The sequence below is a fragment of the Atractosteus spatula genome, chromosome 25 (genome assembly GCF_055471065.1).
Source record: "Atractosteus spatula isolate fAtrSpa1 chromosome 25, fAtrSpa1.hap1, whole genome shotgun sequence".
Lineage (NCBI taxonomy): Eukaryota > Metazoa > Chordata > Actinopteri > Semionotiformes > Lepisosteidae > Atractosteus > Atractosteus spatula.
This window is the reverse complement of record NC_142730.1, coordinates 14,419,462-14,443,192: the sequence shown is the minus strand read 5'-3', so window position 1 is coordinate 14,443,192 and position 23,731 is coordinate 14,419,462. Positions and strand designations below refer to the sequence as shown.

Sequence of the window (23,731 nt, the reverse complement as noted above, 5' to 3'; positions counted from 1 at the left end):
TACTGCTTGTAACAAATTGAGTCTCCGGTTGCACTTTGCGAAGTGGCAACAGGGCTCCCAATATTGCAATATTGAAATAAAGACCTTACTCAGGTGAGAACTCTCTCTTGTGGCTTCCTTGATAGTTAAATTTCCACGACACACCGCCGTTGTTTTTCTCCATCGGAAGTTTGTCGTTAAGGAAAAACATCGCTGTCATTTTCTTGCCAGCCGGCGGTATTTCTTGTGCAGCGATGAGCCAGATTTGTATTTCGGATTTCGGAAGTTGTGTGAATTTCTTGAAGCTGAAAGTCAACTCGCTCCAGAAAAGAAATGTGCAGTCGCATGAAAGCCGTGCCTGCTTATTAAACCGCAGGACCTGAGCTTGCGTTCTGTTTCTCATCGCGTTCGCAAAGGCGATTCCTGCCTCTAACACTGCTATGTCTGCGATTCAAAGTGCCGTGTGGAGCAGCTTCGAAAGTCTTGTTCACGCTCCTCCGATGTTGCTTTCTCTCTGCCTAACGAAGTTCCATTTTGGTGTCGGAGCGGGGAGACCTAATCATTCCAGCTTTAAGCCACCCTTCAATCTTCTGAGGGGTGTCTGAGTGCTAGCATGTCATTTGCCTTTTTTTTTTTTGAAACGGAGAGCGACGTTGAAAAAGGTTACCTCCGCCGCCTCGCCCTCCGTGTTAAATGATCGCAAGACGGCGGCGGCGGCGCTCCCTGTAGTTGTGGCCGAGCGGTTAAGGCGATGGACTAGAAAGCCATTGGGCTCTCCCCGCGCCGGGTCGAATCCTGCCGACTACGGCGTCCTTCTCGTGTCGCCGTGCGCCTGCCCAGAAAAAGGCGGAGTGCCGTTTCTCTCTTCCTGCTTCTTGTACAAACTCTAAATCGCTTGGACCTGCTGCCTTGGAAGTCATGTCTTCAGCGTCCCCCAGCGACATTTCACACTTGGAAGCAGACAACCACGCTTTTGGCATTGGCATGCCTTGCGCCCTACTTCCAGCCTTTGAAGATCTAATTATTCAAACTGAAAGAACCGACTGAATAGGTGTTTGCAGTGCACCAGGAGGAGCAGTGACCATAGCAGTGGAGGGGTGAGGATGGCGCAGATGGAAACGTTTTCATGCGCTCCTCTGGGAGGAATGAAAATAAAAGGCGAAACCGGAAACAGTAGTAGCCGCAAGAGGAAGTGTCTTCAAGCGCCAAGCAAGCGCTCCTCGTTAGTATAGTGGTGCGTATTCCCGCCCGTCACGTGGGAGACCAGGGATGATTGCTTGACGGCGAGCCGGGTTGCTTTTCTCCCATCAGATTCCAACCGCTAATGCTAACGCAGTTTGTGGGAGCTTACGTGCTTCTCCTTTTCCGTCATTTTCGGACGACTATTCCAAAGGGGTAACCTGATGGAATAGGGGCCTGAAGACACGAGGCATTCTTAAACCAGCACTGGGCTGCACGGCCTTCTGTTGCGATCAGATTATATTCGAGTGAAAAAGCCAGAGCAGCCGCTTCCATCCTATGGAGTACGAGCTAAATCAGGAGAGGTATGGGACACGCGCGTGCCTATAGGTGCACGTCTCCTACGTCAGGCTGCTTCACCCATGTGCACCCGACTGGAGAGGGAATGGCGCAAGCTTTTTGTCAGGAGTGGGATTCGAACCCACGCCTCCAGGGGAGACTGCGACCTGAACGCAGCGCCTTAGACCGCTCGGCCATCCTGACGCCAGCCCCCTCCCCCAAAGCGGTCTGATGAGCCACCGCGATCCCACTACGCTCTTCGAGTATCGCACTGTTATTAATACTACAGTGTGACTCCAGCATTAAAATGTTTGGAAAATGTGTCGGCCTTTATAATCCAGTGTAGAGCAGCGTGTGATGATTTGTGCTACAAAACACCAAGCGCTCAAAGTGACGTCTGCGTTTGTCACTGAAACTTTCAACTCTTTCATCACTTATGTAGGAAATACAAAGAGCAGTTAGGTGGAACGCGTAGGATGGCCGTCAGCAGAGTGGCGCAGCGGAAGTGTGCTGGGCCCATAACCCAGAGGTCGATGGATCGAAACCATCCTCTGCTACATGTGTCTTACGCATGGTTCATAAGCATTCCATCGGGTTAGCAAAGTGCATTAAAGTAGTGTGGATCTCCCTTTCCTTAAGTTCTGTTCTGAGTTTCTCTCTCGTGTGTGTTTGTGCAAGCTTGACACTTGCGGGACTCTTTCATCTTCACCAATACGGAGATGACCAAATGTGTCTTCGGTTGTTCTGAGATCTTTGATAGTTTCTTCGAATGCTTCAAGTGAACCTCGAAATCGAAGCAGTTATGTTTATATTGATTTCTCGCATTAATCATTATTAACCAGGAACAGCCAGCACAGTCGGTCGCATTAGTAATTATGTCACGTCTCTACTTAGCAGAGCATTCAAAGACCCACTGGAAGCAGGAAAGCACTAAGACACTGCAAAACTGAACTCGGGAAAATCATACTGGGAGCTCTGAGCGATGTCTGCATCCAAGCCATCCAATACGGACTCTGAGACCTTGGAATATCAACACTATGATGCGCTACCTTTTCCCTGGAGCAAAACGATGGAATTAGAAGAATGCTTACCGCAGGATACAACTGTGCCGTTGTTATTTGGAGCACGGTTTTCACTTGCATGAAAACTACAGCAGAACGTAGAAGGATGATCACAGAGGAGTCCACGCGGGCATGCTGAGGAGATTGTAGGTCGTACATTTCAATGATTACTGACATTTGCGCTGCTTGAGGTACAGTAATCAACAAAGAACAGGGTGTGCTACTCTCGAATCCGGTCACCACATGATGAAAAGCCAGGAAGTATACCTTGTCCAATTGACGTCAACAGGGACACGTCAACCCCTTGCTTCCCTGGCGCCCGGCTAGCTCAGTTGGTAGAGCATGAGACTCTTAATCTCAGGGTCGTGGGTTCGAGCCCCACGTTGGGCGGTGCCCGTCTCCTTATTAACAAAGTTTCGTGCTCATCCTTGACCCTCTTACACCTTGATGGTACCGAGCACTAAACTTTAATGCACAGGTGTGATGAAACTGAGATGAAAAGGGCTTATCTATCTCTTTGCCCGAGAGATAAATCAAAGGTTCCGCAGAAAATCCGTTGGCTCCGGTCACTCTGACGCAGATAGGAGCTGCAGCCATCATAACTTGTATGAAAACTGATAAGAGCTCCTGTCTATTTACAGTTTCATTTACTCTAGCCTTTCCTTAAACACTGCGTGTACGAAGGCTAAGAAATTGCAGAGCTATTCTAATACAATAACTATTTGGAATCTTTTCGCCATAACAGTTTCACTGTGATTTTGCAGGTAACACGTACGTACGTAACATTTTGAACCGCACTGGAAAAATATGGGAAAGAAATGGCGAAAAGCAACTCTTCAACACGTGGCAATATCTTCCTGAGCGGAGTCCTGTTCTCGAAGCTCGGCACTCTGCAAGAGTCACTTCTCCCAACTTGCGCCCGCAGGTTTCCGTAGTGTGCCTGCAAAGAGCCATCCGTTTGAGACAGGCGCACGTTCCGATTTCATTGAACTAAGCTAGATGCACAATTTCGAATGCAGCCTTCATCACAAACGACAGTTCATTTCTCGAAAGCTTGTCATGTAAAAAAAGGAAACAAAGAACGAAAACATACAGCTGACAATCTTCTGAAGCTGCAGATTTAGCTTTTGAGAAATGGACATTTTATGTATGCAGATGCTTTTCAAGCGCTGGTTTTAGAATGTCGCTGTGCTTCCAGCATCATTCTCAGCCTTCTAAACTGCCTATCGAGGTGCCGATCACTTTGTAAAGCGCTTGAGAGGCCAGAGCTGCTCAAACTGCTCTTGCCGTTTCCTTCAATCAAAAGCACTATTTTTTTCGTTGTATGGAAAGCTTTTCAAGTCTTGCATCGACACGCACCTTTCCTGAAATGTCCAAAGGGTGAATGTTTCGCAAAGAAATCCAGTCTACCTTTAGGGGGCATGATGTTGAAATCGGAACAAGCCCTGGGTGGGCTTGAACCAGCAGCCGTTCAGTTAACAGCTGCACAGAAACGCCCCCCGCTTGCTTTGTATCATTCGCAAGTTTCTGGTTAAAGAGTAAAAAAGGCTGGAATTCTTTTCCAGAAGCAGCCGGCAGGATTTCTTCTGCACCCACCCAGAAAAGCCAAGAATTGTATTTCATCTGTCGCAAGCTGTATGTTCCAGAAAGAGAATGAATACTTGCATTAAACTGAATCAAGCCGACAGACACGCACCTGAAGTGGAAATCTAATAAGTAAATTGATTCTTAAAATGTAGAGAGCTTTGAAAAAAATATATTGGTGCTTTTAGATAATATATTTCAAGGATGTAATTGCTGTGCTACAGTACGTGCAGAATTTTAGAAAACAGTGCGTCAACAAAGTACACTGTTTGGGTAACTTTAGAAGACAATGTACCAAAACAATATATGCTGTCTGGGTCGTTAGAATTAGCCGAAAGTAACTGATAAGCTTTGAATAACAAATCTAGTGCTTCTTCTCTCGTTCTATGTTGTAATCTGTTTTGTCTTAGGGAAAGGGGAAGCTTTTGAAGGGACAAAGCACTGAGCTTTTTTACAGCGCAACGTCTTATAAAAACCCTGTACTGCTTGTAACAAATTGAGTCTCCGGTTGCACTTTGCGAAGTGGCAACAGGGCTCCCAATATTGCAATATTGAAATAAAGACCTTACTCAGGTGAGAACTCTCTCTTGTGGCTTCCTTGATAGTTAAATTTCCACGACAGAATTGGCACCCCAGATGGGACACTAACCTGAGCGCGGACGGCTGCTGAAACTCCATCCGGAGCCGGACAATTTTAGCAAATTGGACGAACCTCGGAGGATAAACTGTTTGTCCTTCCTGAGACGCGTCTGGAGAATTCACGGCTGTCTGACGTCAGTAAGTGATCCTTTTAACGAACTTTTGTTTTAAGACGATTTATAAGAATTTTTTCTGTGGTCTTATAGCAGAGAAAGAGCAGGCCGGTGAGGGTGTTCTCACGCGGGTTTGATGAGTCCGGGACTCATAAAGAACTTATCTTAACACAGACGTGTGGTTTTTGCTCTGCGGAGTAGTTAATGTGATAAGGTTCTAAAGTAAGGCACCGATCGGTAAAAATGGGAAATGAAAATTCGAAGACGGAAACAGGACCGAGCGGTCCAGCGAAGTACATGTACAGGGAATTTGGAGAAAGGGGAATAAAGTGTCTTCCATCGTGGAGTAAGTTAGGTTTTCCAGAAAATGGTAGTTTTAGTACCAGGCAGATACAACAACTAGAAGAACAGTTAAAGTTAAAGAAATGTAATGCATCTTGTTATGTATGTGCTTTAATGCCTCATTCTACAGCCTCACCCATTTCTCTCCTGGTTAGAATCACTGTTTGGGCCAGGGGAAATGTTTTTCTTTAAGTTACTAACACCGATTATAGGGGCTGTGATACTTGTCTTCCTGTTTTTATGTTGCTATATGACATGTATTATTCCAATGCTTTTCAAATATGGTAATGAATATGTTTGCGCATCAGTATGTTCTGATAAGAACGCAAGAATCCGAAGTATGGGAGCCTCCTGGGAGTCCATATGAAGAATCTAACTTTTAATCATTTTCAAGAATAAAAAGGAGGGAATTGAAGTGGAAATCTAATAAGTAAATTGATTCTTAAAATGTAGAGAGCTTTGAAAAAAATATATTGGTGCTTTTAGATAATATATTTCAAGGATGTAATTGCTGTGCTACAGTACGTGCAGAATTTTAGAAAACAGTGCGTCAACAAAGTACACTGTTTGGGTTACTTTAGAAGACAATGTACCAAAACAATATATGCTGTCTGGTTCGTTAGAATTAGCCGAAAGTAACTGATAAGCTTTGAATAACAAATCTAGTGCTTCTTCTCTCGCTCTATGATGTAATCTGTTTTGTCTTAGGGAAAGGGGAAGTTTTTGAAGGGACAAAGCACTGAGCTTTTTTACAGCGCAACGTCTTATAAAAACCCTGTACTGCTTGTGACAAATTGAGTCTCTGGTTGCACTTTGCGAAGTGGCAACAGGGCTCCCAATATTGCAATATTGAAATAAAGACCTTACTCAAGTGAGAACTCTCTCTTGTGGCTTCCTTGATAGTTAAATTTCGACGACACACCGCCGTTGTTTTTCTCCATCGGAAGTTTGTCGTTAAGGAAAAACATCGCTGTCATTTTCTTGCCAGCCGGCGGCATTTCTTGTGCAGCGATGAGCCAGATTTGTATTTCGGATTTCGGAAGTTGTGTGAATTTCTTGAAGCTGAAAGTCAACTCGCTCCAGAAAAGAAATGTGCAGTCGCATGAAAGCCGTGCCTGCTTATTAAACCGCAGGACCTGAGCTTGCGTTCTGTTTCTCATCGCGTTCGCAAAGGCGATTCCTGCCTCTAACACTGCTATGTCTGCGATTCAAAGTGCCGTGTGGAGCAGCTTCTAAAGTCTTGTTCACGCTCCTCCGATGTTGCTTTCTCTGTGCCTAACGAAGTTCCATTTTGGTGTCGGAGCGGGGAGACCTAATCATTCCAGCTTTAAGCCACCCTTCAATCTTCTGAGGGGTGTCTGAGTGCTAGCATGTCATTTGATTTTTTTTTTTTGAAACGGAGAGCGACGTTGAAAAAGGTTACCTCCGCCGCCTCGCCCTCCGTGTTAAATGATCGCAAGACGGCGGCGGCGGCGGTCCCTGTAGTTGTGGCCGAGCGGTTAAGGCGATGGACTCGAAAGCCAGTTCGCTTCTCGCGCCGGGTCGAATCCTGCCGACTACGGCGTCCTTCTCGTGTCGCCGTGCGCCTGCCCAGAAAAAGGCGGAGTGCCGTTTCTCTCTTCCTGCTTCTTGTACAAACGCTAAATCGCTTGGACCTGCTGCCTTGGAAGTCATGTCTTCAGCGTCCCCCAGCGACATTTCACACTTGGAAGCAGACAACCACGCTTTTGGCATTGGCATGCCTTGCGCCCTACTTCCAGCCTTTGAAGATCTAATTATTCAAACTGAAAGAACCGACTGAATAGGTGTTTGCAGTGCACCAGGAGGAGCAGTGACCATAGCAGTGGAGGGGTGAGGATGGCGCAGATGGAAACGTTTTCATGCGCTCCTCTGGGAGGAATGAAAATAAAAGGCGAAACCGGAAACAGTAGTAGCCGCAAGAGGAAGTGTCTTCAAGCGCCAAGCAAGCGCTCCTCGTTAGTATAGTGGTGCGTATTCCCGCCCGTCACGTGGGAGACCAGGGATGGATTGCTTGACGGCGAGCCGGGTTGCTTTTCTCCCATCAGATTCCAACCGCTAATGCTAACGCAGTTTGTGGGAGCTTACGTGCTTCTCCTTTTCCGTCATTTTCGGACGACTATTCCAAAGGGGTAACCTGATGGAATAGGGGCCTGAAGACACGAGGCATTCTTAAACCAGCACTGGGCTGCACGGCCTTCTGTTGCGATCAGATTATATTCGAGTGAAAAAGCCAGAGCAGCCGCTTCCATCCTATGGAGTACGAGCTAAATCAGTAGAGGTATGGGACACGCGCGTGCCTATAGGTGCACGTCTCCTACGTCAGGCTGCTTCACCCATGTGCACCCGACTGGAGAGGGAATGGAGCAAGCTTTTTGTCAGGAGTGGGATTCGAACCCACGCCTCCAGGGGAGACTGCGACCTGAACGCAGCGCCTTAGACCGCTCGGCCATCCTGACGCCAGCCCCCTCCCCCAAAGCGGTCTGATGAGCCACCGCGATCCCACTACGCTCTTCGAGTATCGCACTGTTATTAATACTACAGTGTGACTCCAGCATTAAAATGTTTGGAAAATGTGTCGGCCTTTATAATCCAGTGTAGAGCAGCGTGTGATGATTTGTGCTACAAAACACCAAGCGCTCAAAGTGACGTCTGCGTTTGTCACTGAAACTTTCAACTCTTTCATCACTTATGTAGGAAATACAAAGAGCAGTTAGGTGGAACGCGGAGGATGGCCGTCAGCAGAGTGGCGCAGCGGAAACGTGCTGGGCCTATAACCCAGAGGTCGATGGATCGAAACCATCCTCTGCTACATGTGTCTTATGCATGGTTCATAAGCATTCCATCGGGTTAGCAAAGTGCATTAAAGTAGTGTGGATCTCCCTTTCCTTAAGTTCTGTTCTGAGTTTCTCTCTCGTGTGTGTTTGTGCAAGCTTGACACTTGCGGGACTCTTTCATCTTCACCAATACGGAGATGACCAAATGTGTCTTCGGTTGTTCTGAGATCTTTGATAGTTTCTTCGAATGCTTCAAGTGAACCTCGAAATCGAAGCAGTTATGTTTATATTGATTTCTCGCATTAATCATTATTAACCAGGAACAGCCAGCACAGTCGGTCGCATTAGTAATTATGTCACGTCTCTACTTAGCAGAGCATTCAAAGACCCACTGGAAGCAGGAAAGCACTAAGACACTGCAAAACTGAACTCGGGAAAATCATACTGGGAGCTCTGAGCGATGTCTGCATCCAAGCCATCCAATACGGACTCTGAGACCTTGGAATATCAACACTATGATGCGCTACCTTTTCCCTGGAGCAAAACGATGGAATTAGAAGAATGCTTACCGCAGGATACAACTGTGCCGTTGTTATTTGGAGCACGGTTTTCACTTGCATGAAAACTACAGCAGAACGTAGAAGGATGATCACAGAGGAGTCCACGCGGGCATGCTGAGGAGATTGTAGGTCGTACATTTCAATGATTACTGACATTTGCGCTGCTTGAGGTACAGTAATCAACAAAGAACAGGGTGTGCTACTCTCGAATCCGGTCACCACATGATGAAAAGCCAGGAAGTATACCTTGTCCAATTGACGTCAACAGGGACACGTTAACCCCTTGCTTCCCTGGCGCCCGGCTAGCTCAGTCGGTAGAGCATGAGACTCTTAATCTCAGGGTCGTGGGTTCGAGCCCCACGTTGGGCGGTGCCCGTCTCCTTATTAACAAAGTTTCGTGCTCATCCTTGACCCTCTTACACCTTGATGGTACCGAGCACTAAACTTTAATGCACAGGTGTGATGAAACTGAGATGAAAAGGGCTTATCTATCTCTTTGCCCGAGAGATAAATCAAAGGTTCCGCAGACAATCCGTTGGCTCCGGTCACTCTGACGCAGATAGGAGCTGCAGCCATCATAACTTGTATGAAAACTGATAAGAGCTCCTGTCTATTTACAGTTTCATTTACTCTAGCCTTTCCTTAAACACTGCGTGTACGAAGGCTAAGAAATTGCAGAGCTATTCTAATACAATAACTATTTGGAATCTTTTCGCCATAACAGTTTCACTGTGATTTTGCAGGTAACACGTACGTACGTAACATTTTGAACCGCACTGGAAAAATATGGGAAAGAAATGGCGAAAAGCAACTCTTCAACACGTGGCAATATCTTCCTGAGCGGAGTCCTGTTCTCGAAGCTCGGCACTCTGCAAGAGTCACTTCTCCCAACTTGCGCCCGCAGGTTTCCGTAGTGTGCCTGCAAAGAGCCATCCGTTTGAGACAGGCGCACGTTCCGATTTCATTGAACTAAGCTAGATGCACAATTTCGAATGCAGCCTTCATCACAAACGACAGTTCATTTCTCGAAAGCTTGTCATGTAAAAAAAGGAAACAAAGAACGAAAACATACAGCTGACAATCTTCTGAAGCTGCAGATTTAGCTTTTGAGAAATGGACATTTTATGTATGCAGATGCTTTTCAAGCGCTGGTTTTAGAATGTCGCTGTGCTTCTAGCATCATTCTCAGCCTTCTAAACTGCCTATCGAGGTGCCGATCACTTTGTAAAGCGCTTGAGAGGCCAGAGCTGCTCAAACTGCTCTTGCCGTTTCCTTCAATCAAAAGCACTATTTTTTTCGTTGTATGGAAAGCTTTTCAAGTCTTGCATCGACACGCACCTTTCCTGAAATGTCCAAAGGGTGAATGTTTCGCAAAGAAATCCAGTCTACCTTTAGGGGGCATGATGTTGAAATCGGAACAAGCCCTGGGTGGGCTTGAACCAGCAGCCGTTCAGTTAACAGCTGCACAGAAACGCCCCCCGCTTGCTTTGTATCATTCGCAAGTTTCTGGTTAAAGAGTAAAAAAGGCTGGAATTCTTTTCCAGAAGCAGCCGGCAGGATTTCTTCTGCACCCACCCAGAAAAGCCAAGAATTGTATTTCATCTGTCGCAAGCTGTATGTTCCAGAAAGAGAATGAATACTTGCATTAAACTGAATCAAGCCGACAGACACGCACCTGAAGTGGAAATCTAATAAGTAAATTGATTCTTAAAATGTAGAGAGCTTTGAAAAAAATATATTGGTGCTTTTAGATAATATATTTCAAGGATGTAATTGCTGTGCTACAGTACGTGCAGAATTTTAGAAAACAGTGCGTCAACAAAGTACACTGTTTGGGTAACTTTAGAAGACAATGTACCAAAACAATATATGCTGTCTGGGTCGTTAGAATTAGCCGAAAGTAACTGATAAGCTTTGAATAACAAATCTAGTGCTTCTTCTCTCGTTCTATGTTGTAATCTGTTTTGTCTTAGGGAAAGGGGAAGCTTTTGAAGGGACAAAGCACTGAGCTTTTTTACAGCGCAACGTCTTATAAAAACCCTGTACTGCTTGTAACAAATTGAGTCTCCGGTTGCACTTTGCGAAGTGGCAACAGGGCTCCCAATATTGCAATATTGAAATAAAGACCTTACTCAGGTGAGAACTCTCTCTTGTGGCTTCCTTGATAGTTAAATTTCCACGACAGAATTGGCACCCCAGATGGGACACTAACCTGAGCGCGGACGGCTGCTGAAACTCCATCCGGAGCCGGACAATTTTAGCAAATTGGACGAACCTCGGAGGATAAACTGTTTGTCCTTCCTGAGACGCGTCTGGAGAATTCACGGCTGTCTGACGTCAGTAAGTGATCCTTTTAACGAACTTTTGTTTTAAGACGATTTATAAGAATTTTTTCTGTGGTCTTATAGCAGAGAAAGAGCAGGCCGGTGAGGGTGTTCTCACGCGGGTTTGATGAGTCCGGGACTCATAAAGAACTTATCTTAACACAGACGTGTGGTTTTTGCTCTGCGGAGTAGTTAATGTGATAAGGTTCTAAAGTAAGGCACCGATCGGTAAAAATGGGAAATGAAAATTCGAAGACGGAAACAGGACCGAGCGGTCCAGCGAAGTACATGTACAGGGAATTTGGAGAAAGGGGAATAAAGTGTCTTCCATCGTGGAGTAAGTTAGGTTTTCCAGAAAATGGTAGTTTTAGTACCAGGCAGATACAACAACTAGAAGAACAGTTAAAGTTAAAGAAATGTAATGCATCTTGTTATGTATGTGCTTTAATGCCTCATTCTACAGCCTCACCCATTTCTCTCCTGGTTAGAATCACTGTTTGGGCCAGGGGAAATGTTTTTCTTTAAGTTACTAACACCGATTATAGGGGCTGTGATACTTGTCTTCCTGTTTTTATGTTGCTATATGACATGTATTATTCCAATGCTTTTCAAATATGGTAATGAATATGTTTGCGCATCAGTATGTTCTGATAAGAACGCAAGAATCCGAAGTATGGGAGCCTCCTGGGAGTCCATATGAAGAATCTAACTTTTAATCATTTTCAAGAATAAAAAGGAGGGAATTGAAGTGGAAATCTAATAAGTAAATTGATTCTTAAAATGTAGAGAGCTTTGAAAAAAATATATTGGTGCTTTTAGATAATATATTTCAAGGATGTAATTGCTGTGCTACAGTACGTGCAGAATTTTAGAAAACAGTGCGTCAACAAAGTACACTGTTTGGGTTACTTTAGAAGACAATGTACCAAAACAATATATGCTGTCTGGTTCGTTAGAATTAGCCGAAAGTAACTGATAAGCTTTGAATAACAAATCTAGTGCTTCTTCTCTCGCTCTATGATGTAATCTGTTTTGTCTTAGGGAAAGGGGAAGTTTTTGAAGGGACAAAGCACTGAGCTTTTTTACAGCGCAACGTCTTATAAAAACCCTGTACTGCTTGTGACAAATTGAGTCTCTGGTTGCACTTTGCGAAGTGGCAACAGGGCTCCCAATATTGCAATATTGAAATAAAGACCTTACTCAGGTGAGAACTCTGTCTTGTGGCTTCCTTGATAGTTAAATTTCCACGACACACCGCCGTTGTTTTTCTCCATGGGAAGTTTGTCGTTAAGGAAAAACATCGCTGTCATTTTCTTGCCAGCCGGCGGCATTTCTTGTGCAGCGATGAGCCAGATTTGTATTTCGGATTTCGGAAGTTGTGTGAATTTCTTGAAGCTGAAAGTCAACTCGCTCCAGAAAAGAAATGTGCAGTCGCATGAAAGCCGTGCCTGCTTATTAAACCGCAGGACCTGAGCTTGCGTTCTGTTTCTCATCGCGTTCGCAAAGGCGATTCCTGCCTCTAACACTGCTATGTCTGCGATTCAAAGTGCCGTGTGGAGCAGCTTCGAAAGTCTTGTTCACGCTCCTCCGATGTTGCTTTCTCTCTGCCTAACGAAGTTCCATTTTGGTGTCGGAGCGGGGAGACCTAATCATTCCAGCTTTAAGCCACCCTTCAATCTTCTGAGGGGTGTCTGAGTGCTAGCATGTCATTTGCCTTTTTTTTTTTTTGAAACGGAGAGCGACGTTGAAAAAGGTTACCTCCGCCGCCTCGCCCTCCGTGTTAAATGATCGCAAGACGCCGGCGGCGGCGGCGCTCCCTGTAGTTGTGGCCGAGCGGTTAAGGCGATGGACTAGAAAGCCATTGGGCTCTCCCCGCGCCGGGTCGAATCCTGCCGACTACGGCGTCCTTCTCGTGTCGCCGTGCGCCTGCCCAGAAAAAGGCGGAGTGCCGTTTCCCTCTTCCTGCTTCTTGTACAAACGCTAAATCGCTTGGACCTGCTGCCTTGGAAGTCATGTCTTCAGCGTCCCCCAGCGACATTTCACACTTGGAAGCAGACAACCACGCTTTTGGCATTGGCATGCCTTGCGCCCTACTTCCAGCCTTTGAAGATCTAATTATTCAAACTGAAAGAACCGACTGAATAGGTGTTTGCAGTGCACCAGGAGGAGCAGTGACCATAGCAGTGGAGGGGTGAGGATGGCGCAGATGGAAACGTTTTCATGCGCTCCTCTGGGAGGAATGAAAATAAAAGGCGAAACCGGAAACAGTAGTAGCCGCAAGAGGAAGTGTCTTCAAGCGCCAAGCAAGCGCTCCTCGTTAGTATAGTGGTGCGTATTCCCGCCCGTCACGTGGGAGACCAGGGATGGATTGCTTGACGGCGAGCCGGGTTGCTTTTCTCCCATCAGATTCCAACCGCTAATGCTAACGCAGTTTGTGGGAGCTTACGTGCTTCTCCTTTTCCGTCATTTTCGGACGACTATTCCAAAGGGGTAACCTGATGGAATAGGGGCCTGAAGACACGAGGCATTCTTAAACCAGCACTGGGCTGCACGGCCTTCTGTTGCGATCAGATTATATTCGAGTGAAAAAGCCAGAGCAGCCGCTTCCATCCTATGGAGTACGAGCTAAATCAGGAGAGGTATGGGACACGCGCGTGCCTATAGGTGCACGTCTCCTACGTCAGGCTGCTTCACCCATGTGCACCCGACTGGAGAGGGAATGGCGCAAGCTTTTTGTCAGGAGTGGGATTCGAACCCACGCCTCCAGGGGAGACTGCAACCTGAACGCAGCGCCTTAGACCGCTCGGCCATCCTGACGCCAGCCCCCTCCCCCAAAGCGGTCTGATGAGCCACCGCGATCCCACTACGCTCTTCGAGTATCGCACTGTTATTAATACTACAGTGTGACTCCAGCATTAAAATGTTTGGAAAATGTGTCGGCCTTTATAATCCAGTGTAGAGCAGCGTGTGATGATTTGTGCTACAAAACACCAAGCGCTCAAAGTGACGTCTGCGTTTGTCACTGAAACTTTCAACTCTTTCATCACTTATGTAGGAAATACAAAGAGCAGTTAGGTGGAACGCGTAGGATGGCCGTCAGCAGAGTGGCGCAGCGGAAGCGTGCTGGGCCCATAACCCAGAGGTCGATGGATCGAAACCATCCTCTGCTACATGTGTCTTATGCATGGTTCATAAGCATTCCATCGGGTTAGCAAAGTGCATTAAAGTAGTGTGGATCTCCCTTTCCTTAAGTTCTGTTCTGAGTTTCTCTCTCGTGTGTGTTTGTGCAAGCTTGACACTTGCGGGACTCTTTCATCTTCACCAATACGGAGATGACCAAATGTGTCTTCGGTTGTTCTGAGATCTTTGATAGTTTCTTCGAATGCTTCAAGTGAACCTCGAAATCGAAGCAGTTATGTTTATATTGATTTCTCGCATTAATCATTATTAACCAGGAACAGCCAGCACAGTCGGTCGCATTAGTAATTATGTCACGTCTCTACTTAGCAGAGCATTCAAAGACCCACTGGAAGCAGGAAAGCACTAAGACACTGCAAAACTGAACTCGGGAAAATCATACTGGGAGCTCTGAGCGATGTCTGCATCCAAGCCATCCAATACGGACTCTGAGACCTTGGAATATCAACACTATGATGCGCTACCTTTTCCCTGGAGCAAAACGATGGAATTAGAAGAATGCTTACCGCAGGATACAACTGTGCCGTTGTTATTTGGAGCACGGTTTTCACTTGCATGAAAACTACAGCAGAACGTAGAAGGATGATCACAGAGGAGTCCACGCGGGCATGCTGAGGAGATTGTAGGTCGTACATTTCAATGATTACTGACATTTGCGCTGCTTGAGGTACAGTAATCAACAAAGAACAGGGTGTGCTACTCTCGAATCCGGTCACCACATGATGAAAAGCCAGGAAGTATACCTTGTCCAATTGACGTCAACAGGGACACGTTAACCCCTTGCTTCCCTGGCGCCCGGCTAGCTCAGTCGGTAGAGCATGAGACTCTTAATCTCAGGGTCATGGGTTCGAGCCCCACGTTGGGCGGTGCCCGTCTCCTTATTAACAAAGTTTCGTGCTCATCCTTGACCCTCTTACACCTTGATGGTACCGAGCACTAAACTTTAATGCACAGGTGTGATGAAACTGAGATGAAAAGGGCTTATCTATCTCTTTGCCCGAGAGATAAATCAAAGGTTCCGCAGACAATCCGTTGGCTCCGGTCACTCTGACGCAGATAGGAGCTGCAGCCATCATAACTTGTATGAAAACTGATAAGAGCTCCTGTCTATTTACAGTTTCATTTACTCTAGCCTTTCCTTAAACACTGCGTGTACGAAGGCTAAGAAATTGCAGAGCTATTCTAATACAATAACTATTTGGAATCTTTTCGCCATAACAGTTTCACTGTGATTTTGCAGGTAACACGTACGTACGTAACATTTTGAACCGCACTGGAAAAATATGGGAAAGAAATGGCGAAAAGCAACTCTTCAACACGTGGCAATATCTTCCTGAGCGGAGTCCTGTTCTCGAAGCTCGGCACTCTGCAAGAGTCACTTCTCCCAACTTGCGCCCGCAGGTTGCCGTAGTGTGCCTGCAAAGAGCCATCCGTTTGAGACAGGCGCACGTTCCGATTTCATTGAACTAAGCTAGATGCACAATTTCGAATGCAGCCTTCATCACAAACGACAGTTCATTTCTCGAAAGCTTGTCATGTAAAAAAAGGAAACAAAGAACGAAAACATACAGCTGACAATCTTCTGAAGCTGCAGATTTAGCTTTTGAGAAATGGACATTTTATGTATGCAGATGCTTTTCAAGCGCTGGTTTTAGAATGTCGCTGTGCTTCCAGCATCATTCTCAGCCTTCTAAACTGCCTATCGAGGTGCCGATCACTTTGTAAAGCGCTTGAGAGGCCAGAGCTGCTCAAACTGCTCTTGCCGTTTCCTTCAATCAAAAGCACTATTTTTTTCGTTGTATGGAAAGCTTTTCAAGTCTTGCATCGACACGCACCTTTCCTGAAATGTCCAAAGGGTGAATGTTTCGCAAAGAAATCCAGTCTACCTTTAGGGGGCATGATGTTGAAATCGGAACAAGCCCTGGGTGGGCTTGAACCAGCAGCCGTTCAGTTAACAGCTGCACAGAAACGCCCCCCGCTTGCTTTGTATCATTCGCAAGTTTCTGGCTAAAGAGTAAAAAAGGCTGGAATTCTTTTCCAGAAGCAGCCGGCAGGATTTCTTCTGCACCCACCCAGAAAAGCCAAGAATTGTATTTCATCTGTCGCAAGCTGTATGTTCCAGAAAGAGAATGAATACTTGCATTAAACTGAATCAAGCCGACAGACACGCACCTGAAGTGGAAATCTAATAAGTAAATTGATTCTTAAAATGTAGAGAGCTTTGAAAAAAATATATTGGTGCTTTTAGATAATATATTTCAAGGATGTAATTGCTGTGCTACAGTACGTGCAGAATTTTAGAAAACAGTGCGTCAACAAAGTACACTGTTTGGGTAACTTTAGAAGACAATGTACCAAAACAATATATGCTGTCTGGGTCGTTAGAATTAGCCGAAAGTAACTGATAAGCTTTGAATAACAAATCTAGTGCTTCTTCTCTCGTTCTATGTTGTAATCTGTTTTGTCTTAGGGAAAGGGGAAGCTTTTGAAGGGACAAAGCACTGAGCTTTTTTACAGCGCAACGTCTTATAAAAACCCTGTACTGCTTGTAACAAATTAAGTCTCCGGTTGCACTTTGCGAAGTGGCAACAGGGCTCCCAATATTGCAATATTGAAATAAAGACCTTACTCAGGTGAGAACTCTCTCTTGTGGCTTCCTTGATAGTTAAATTTCCACGACAGAATTGGCACCCCAGATGGGACACTAACCTGAGCGCGGACGGCTGCTGAAACTCCATCCGGAGCCGGACAATTTTAGCAAATTGGACGAACCTCGGAGGATAAACTGTTTGTCCTTCCTGAGACGCGTCTGGAGAATTCACGGCTGTCTGACGTCAGTAAGTGATCCTTTTAACGAACTGTTGTTTTAAGACGATTTATAAGAATTTTTTCTGTGGTCTTATAGCAGAGAAAGAGCAGGCCGGTGAGGGTGTTCTCACGCGGGTTTGATGAGTCCGGGACTCATAAAGAACTTATCTTAACACAGACGTGTGGTTTTTGCTCTGCGGAGTAGTTAATGTGATAAGGTTCTAAAGTAAGGCACCGATCGGTAAAAATGGGAAATGAAAATTCGAAGACGGAAACAGGACCGAGCGGTCCAGCGAAGTACATGTACAGGGAATTTGGAGAAAGGGGAATAAAGTGTCTTCCATCGTGGAGTAAGTTAGGTTTTCCAGAAAATGGTAGTTTTAGTACCAGGCAGATACAACAACTAGAAGAACAGTTAAAGTTAAAGAAATGTAATGCATCTTGTTATGTATGTGCTTTAATGCCTCATTCTACAGCCTCACCCATTTCTCTCCTGGTTAGAATCACTGTTTGGGCCAGGGGAAATGTTTTTCTTTAAGTTACTAACACCGATTATAGGGGCTGTGATACTTGTCTTCCTGTTTTTATGTTGCTATATGACATGTATTATTCCAATGCTTTTCAAATATGGTAATGAATATGTTTGCGCATCAGTATGTTCTGATAAGAACGCAAGAATCCGAAGTATGGGAGCCTCCTGGGAGTCCATATGAAGAATCTAACTTTTAATCATTTTCAAGAATAAAAAGGAGGGAATTGAAGTGGAAATCTAATAAGTAAATTGATTCTTAAAATGTAGAGAGCTTTGAAAAAAATATATTGGTGCTTTTAGATAATATATTTCAAGGATGTAATTGCTGTGCTACAGTACGTGCAGAATTTTAGAAAACAGTGCGTCAACAAAGTACACTGTTTGGGTTACTTTAGAAGACAATGTACCAAAACAATATATGCTGTCTGGTTCGTTAGAATTAGCCGAAAGTAACTGATAAGCTTTGAATAACAAATCTAGTGCTTCTTCTCTCGCTCTATGATGTAATCTGTTTTGTCTTAGGGAAAGGGGAAGTTTTTGAAGGGACAAAGCACTGAGCTTTTTTACAGCGCAACGTCTTATAAAAACCCTGTACTGCTTGTGACAAATTGAGTCTCTGGTTGCACTTTGCGAAGTGGCAACAGGGCTCCCAATATTGCAATATTGAAATAAAGACCTTACTCAGGTGAGAACTCTCTCTTGTGGCTTCCTTGATAGTTAAATTTCCACGACACACCGCCGTTGTTTTTCTCCATCGGAAGTTTGTCGTTAAGGAAAAACATCGCTGTCATTTTCTTGCCAGCCGGCGGCATTTCTTGTGCAGCGATGAGCCAGATTTGTATTTCGGATTTCGGAAGTTGTGTGAATTTCTTGAAGCTGAAAGTCAACTCGCTCCAGAAAAGAAATGTGCAGTCGCATGAAAGCCGTGCCTGCTTATTAAACCGCAGGACCTGAGCTTGCGTTCTGTTTCTCATCGCGTTCGCAAAGGCGATTCCTGCCTCTAACACTGCTATGTCTGCGATTCAAAGTGCCGTGTGGAGCAGCTTCGAAAGTCTTGTTCACGCTCCTCCGATGTTGCTTTCTCTCTGCCTAACGAAGTTCCATTTTGGTGTCGGAGCGGGGAGACCTAATCATTCCAGCTTTAAGCCACCCTTCAATCTTCTGAGGGGTGTCTGAGTGCTAGCATGTCATTTGCCTTTTTTTTTTTTTGAAACGGAGAGCGACGTTGAAAAAGGTTACCTCCGCCGCCTCGCCCTCCGTGTTAAATGATCGCAAGACGCCGGCGGCGGCGGCGCTCCCTGTAGTTGTGGCCGAGCGGTTAAGGCGATGGACTAGAAAGCCATTGGGCTCTCCCCGCGCCGGGTCGAATCCTGCCGACTACGGCGTCCTTCTCGTGTCGCCGTGCGCCTGCCCAGAAAAAGGCGGAGTGCCGTTTCTCTCTTCCTGCTTCTTGTACAAACGCTAAATCGCTTGGACCTGCTGCCTTGGAAGTCATGTCTTCAGCGTCCCCCAGCGACATTTCACACTTGGAAGCAGACAACCACGCTTTTGGCATTGGCATGCCTTGCGCCCTACTTCCAGCCTTTGAAGATCTAATTATTCAAACTGAAAGAACCGACTGAATAGGTGTTTGCAGTGCACCAGGAGGAGCAGTGACCATAGCAGTGGAGGGGTGAGGATGGCGCAGATGGAAACGTTTTCATGCGCTCCTCTGGGAGGAATGAAAATAAAAGGCGAAACCGGAAACAGTAGTAGCCGCAAGAGGAAGTGTCTTCAAGCGCCAAGCAAGCGCTCCTCGTTAGTATAGTGGTGCGTATTCCCGCCCGTCACGTGGGAGACCAGGGATGGATTGCTTGACGGCGAGCCGGGTTGCTTTTCTCCCATCAGATTCCAACCACTAATGCTAACGCAGTTTGTGGGAGCTTACGTGCTTCTCCTTTTCCGTCATTTTCGGACGACTATTCCAAAGGGGTAACCTGATGGAATAGGGGCCTGAAGACACGAGGCATTCTTAAACCAGCACTGGGCTGCACGGCCTTCTGTTGCGATCAGATTATATTCGAGTGAAAAAGCCAGAGCAGCCGCTTCCATCCTATGGAGTACGAGCTAAATCAGGAGAGGTATGGGACACGCGCGTGCCTATAGGTGCACGTCTCCTACGTCAGGCTGCTTCACCCATGTGCACCCGACTGGAGAGAGAATGGCGCAAGCCTTTTGTCAGGAGTGGGATTCGAACCCACGCCTCCAGGGGAGACTGCGACCTGAACGCAGCGCCTTAGACCGCTCGGCCATCCTGACGCCAGCCCCCTCCCCCAAAGCGGTCTGATGAGCCACCGCGATCCCACTACGCTCTTCGAGTATCGCACTATTAATACTACAGTGTGACTCCAGCATTAAAATGTTTGGAAAATGTGTCGGCCTTTATAATCCAGTGTAGAGCAGCGTGTGATGATTTGTGCTACAAAACACCAAGCGCTCAAAGTGACGTCTGCGTTTGTCACTGAAACTTTCAACTCTTTCATCACTTATGTAGGAAATACAAAGAGCAGTTAGGTGGAACGCGTAGGATGGCCGTCAGCAGAGTGGCGCAGCGGAAGCGTGCTGGGCCCATAACCCAGAGGTCGATGGATCGAAACCATCCTCTGCTACATGTGTCTTATGCATGGTTCATAAGCATTCCATCGGGTTAGCAAAGTGCATTGAAGTAGTGTGGATCTCCCTTTCCTTAAGTTCTGTTCTGAGTTTCTCTCTCGTGTGTGTTTGTGCAAGCTTGACACTTGCGGGACTCTTTCATCTTCACCAATACGGAGATGACCAAATGTGTCTTTGGTTGTTCTGAGATCTTTGATAGTTTCTTCGAATGCTTCAAGTGAACCTTGAAATCGAAGTTATGTTTATATTGATTTCTCGCATTAATCATTATTAACCAGGAACAGCCAGCACAGTCGGTCGCATTAGTAATTATGTCACGTCTCTACTTAGCAGAGCATTCAAAGACCCACTGGAAGCAGGAAAGCACTAAGACACTGCAAAACTGAACTCGGGAAAATCATACTGGGAGCTCTGAGCGATGTCTGCATCCAAGCCATCCAATACGGACTCTGAGACCTTGGAATATCAACACTATGATGCGCTACCTTTTCCCTGGAGCAAAACGATGGAATTAGAAGAATGCTTACCGCAGGATACAACTGTGCCGTTGTTATTTGGAGCACGGTTTTCACTTGCATGAAAACTACAGCAGAACGTAGAAGGATGATCACAGAGGAGTCCACGCGGGCATGCTGAGGAGATTGTAGGTCGTACATTTCAATGATTACTGACATTTGCGCTGCTTGAGGTACAGTAATCAACAAAGAACAGGGTGTGCTACTCTCGAATCCGGTCACCACATGATGAAAAGCCAGGAAGTATACCTTGTCCAATTGACGTCAACAGGGACACGTTAACCCCTTGCTTCCCTGGCGCCCGGCTAGCTCAGTCGGTAGAGCATGAGACTCTTAATCGCAGGGTCGTGGGTTCGAGCCCCACGTTGGGCGGTGCCCGTCTCCTTATTAACAAAGTTTCGTGCTCATCCTTGACCCTCTTACACCTTGATGGTACCGAGCACTAAACTTTAATGCACAGGTGTGATGAAACTGAGATGAAAAGGGCTTATCTAGCTCTTTGCCCGAGAGATAAATCAAAGGTTCCGCAGACAATCCGTTGGCTCCGGTCACTCTGACGCAGATAGGAGCTGCAGCCATCATAACTTGTATGAAAACTGATAAGAGCTCCTGTCTATTTACAGTTTCATTTACTCTAGCCTTTCCTTAAACACTGCGTGTACGAAGGCTAAGAAATTGCAGAGCTATTCTAATACAATAACTATTTGGAATCTTTTCGCCATAACAGTTTCACTGTGATTTTGCAGGTAACACGTACGTACGTAACATTTTGAACCGCACTGGAAAAATATGGGAAAGAAATGGCGAAAAGCAACTCTTCAACACGTGGCAATATCTTCCTGAGCGGAGTCCTGTTCTCGAAGCTCGGCACTCTGCAAGACTCACTTCTCCCAACTTGCGCCCGCAGGTTTCCGTAGTGTGCCTGCAAAGAGCCATCCGTTTGAGACAGGCGCACGTTCCGATTTCATTGAACTAAGCTAGATGCACAATTTCGAATGCAGCCTTCATCACAAACGACAGTTCATTTCTCGAAAGCTTGTCATGTAAAAAAAGGAAACAAAGAACGAAAACATACAGCTGACAATCTTCTGAAGCTGCAGATTTAGCTTTTGAGAAATGGACATTTTATGTATGCAGATGCTTTTCAAGCGCTGGTTTTAGAATGTCGCTGTGCTTCCAGCATCATTCTCAGCCTTCTAAACTGCCTATCGAGGTGCCGATCACTTTGTAAAGCGCTTGAGAGGCCAGAGCTGCTCAAACTGCTCTTGCCGTTTCCTTCAATCAAAAGCACTATTTTTTTCGTTGTATGGAAAGCTTTTCAAGTCTTGCATCGACACGCACCTTTCCTGAAATGTCCAAAGGGTGAATGTTTCGCAAAGAAATCCAGTCTACCTTTAGGGGGCATGATGTTGAAATCGGAACAAGCCCTGGGTGGGCTTGAACCAGCAGCCGTTCAGTTAACAGCTGCACAGAAACGCCCCCCGCTTGCTTTGTATCATTCGCAAGTTTCTGGCTAAAGAGCAAAAAAGGCTGGAATTCTTTTCCAGAAGCAGCCGGCAGGATTTCTTCTGCACCCACCCAGAAAAGCCAAGAATTGTATTTCATCTGTCGCAAGCTGTATGTTCCAGAAAGAGAATGAATACTTGCATTAAACTGAATCAAGCCGACAGACACGCACCTGAAGTGGAAATCTAATAAGTAAATTGATTCTTAAAATGTAGAGAGCTTTGAAAAAAATATATTGGTGCTTTTAGATAATATATTTCAAGGATGTAATTGCTGTGCTACAGTACGTGCAGAATTTTAGAAAACAGTGCGTCAACAAAGTACACTGTTTGGGTAACTTTAGAAGACAATGTACCAAAACAATATATGCTGTCTGGGTCGTTAGAATTAGCCGAAAGTAACTGATAAGCTTTGAATAACAAATCTAGTGCTTCTTCTCTCGTTCTATGTTGTAATCTGTTTTGTCTTAGGGAAAGGGGAAGCTTTTGAAGGGACAAAGCACTGAGCTTTTTTACAGCGCAACGTCTTATAAAAACCCTGTACTGCTTGTAACAAATTGAGTCTCCGGTTGCACTTTGCGAAGTGGCAACAGGGCTCCCAATATTGCAATATTGAAATAAAGACCTTACTCAGGTGAGAACTCTCTCTTGTGGCTTCCTTGATAGTTAAATTTCCACGACACACCGCCGTTGTTTTTCTCCATCGGAAGTTTGTCGTTAAGGAAAAACATCGCTGTCATTTTCTTGCCAGCCGGCGGCATTTCTTGTGCAGCGATGAGCCAGATTTGTATTTCGGATTTCGGAAGTTGTGTGAATTTCTTGAAGCTGAAAGTCAACTCGCTCCAGAAAAGAAATGTGCAGTCGCATGAAAGCCGTGCCTGCTTATTAAACCGCAGGACCTGAGCTTGCGTTCTGTTTCTCATCGCGTTCGCAAAGGCGATTCCTGCCTCTAACACTGCTATGTCTGCGATTCAAAGTGCCGTGTGGAGCAGCTTCGAAAGTCTTGTTCACGCTCCTCCGATGTTGCTTTCTCTCTGCCTAACGAAGTTCCATTTTGGTGTCGGAGCGGGGAGACCTAATCATTCCAGCTTTAAGCCACCCTTCAATCTTCTGAGGGGTGTCTGAGTGCTAGCATGTCATTTGCCTTTTTTTTTTTTTGAAACGGAGAGCGACGTTGAAAAAGGTTACCTCCGCCGCCTCGCCCTCCGTGTTAAATGATCGCAAGACGCCGGCGGCGGCGGCGCTCCCTGTAGTTGTGGCCGAGCGGTTAAGGCGATGGACTAGAAAGCCATTGGGCTCTCCCCGCGCCCGGTCGAATCCTGCCGACTACGGCGTCCTTCTCGTGTCGCCGTGCGCCTGCCCAGAAAAAGGCGGAGTGCCGTTTCTCTCTTCCTGCTTCTTGTACAAACGCTAAATCGCTTGGACCTGCTGCCTTGGAAGTCATGTCTTCAGCGTCCCCCAGCGACATTTCACACTTGGAAGCAGACAACCACGCTTTTGGCATTGGCATGCCTTGCGCCCTACTTCCAGCCTTTGAAGATCTAATTATTCAAACTGAAAGAACCGACTGAATAGGTGTTTGCAGTGCACCAGGAGGAGCAGTGAC

At 45.9% G+C, this 23,731-nt stretch overlaps 8 non-coding genes across 8 annotated transcripts; 4 read left to right on the top strand and 4 right to left on the bottom strand.

Annotated features, from left to right (window-relative positions):
- Positions 1-1,618: 1,618 nt before the first annotated feature.
- Positions 1,619-1,701, bottom strand: trnal-cag (transfer RNA leucine (anticodon CAG)). The gene has a single exon. It is a non-coding gene; the product is annotated as a tRNA-Leu (tRNA).
- A 1,174-nt stretch (positions 1,702-2,875) lies between these two features.
- trnak-cuu (transfer RNA lysine (anticodon CUU)) lies at positions 2,876-2,948 on the top strand. Its single transcript has one exon. It is a non-coding gene; the product is annotated as a tRNA-Lys (tRNA).
- A 4,682-nt stretch (positions 2,949-7,630) lies between these two features.
- trnal-cag (transfer RNA leucine (anticodon CAG)) lies at positions 7,631-7,713 on the bottom strand. Its single transcript has one exon. It is a non-coding gene; the product is annotated as a tRNA-Leu (tRNA).
- Positions 7,714-7,994: 281 nt separating this feature from the next.
- On the top strand, positions 7,995-8,066 carry trnai-uau (transfer RNA isoleucine (anticodon UAU)). The gene has a single exon. It is a non-coding gene; the product is annotated as a tRNA-Ile (tRNA).
- An 821-nt stretch (positions 8,067-8,887) lies between these two features.
- On the top strand, positions 8,888-8,960 carry trnak-cuu (transfer RNA lysine (anticodon CUU)). Its single transcript has one exon. It is a non-coding gene; the product is annotated as a tRNA-Lys (tRNA).
- A 4,689-nt stretch (positions 8,961-13,649) lies between these two features.
- Positions 13,650-13,732, bottom strand: trnal-cag (transfer RNA leucine (anticodon CAG)). The gene has a single exon. It is a non-coding gene; the product is annotated as a tRNA-Leu (tRNA).
- Positions 13,733-14,906: 1,174 nt separating this feature from the next.
- On the top strand, positions 14,907-14,979 carry trnak-cuu (transfer RNA lysine (anticodon CUU)). The gene has a single exon. It is a non-coding gene; the product is annotated as a tRNA-Lys (tRNA).
- A 4,689-nt stretch (positions 14,980-19,668) lies between these two features.
- trnal-cag (transfer RNA leucine (anticodon CAG)) lies at positions 19,669-19,751 on the bottom strand. Its single transcript has one exon. It is a non-coding gene; the product is annotated as a tRNA-Leu (tRNA).
- Between the last annotated feature and the right edge of the window lie 3,980 nt (positions 19,752-23,731).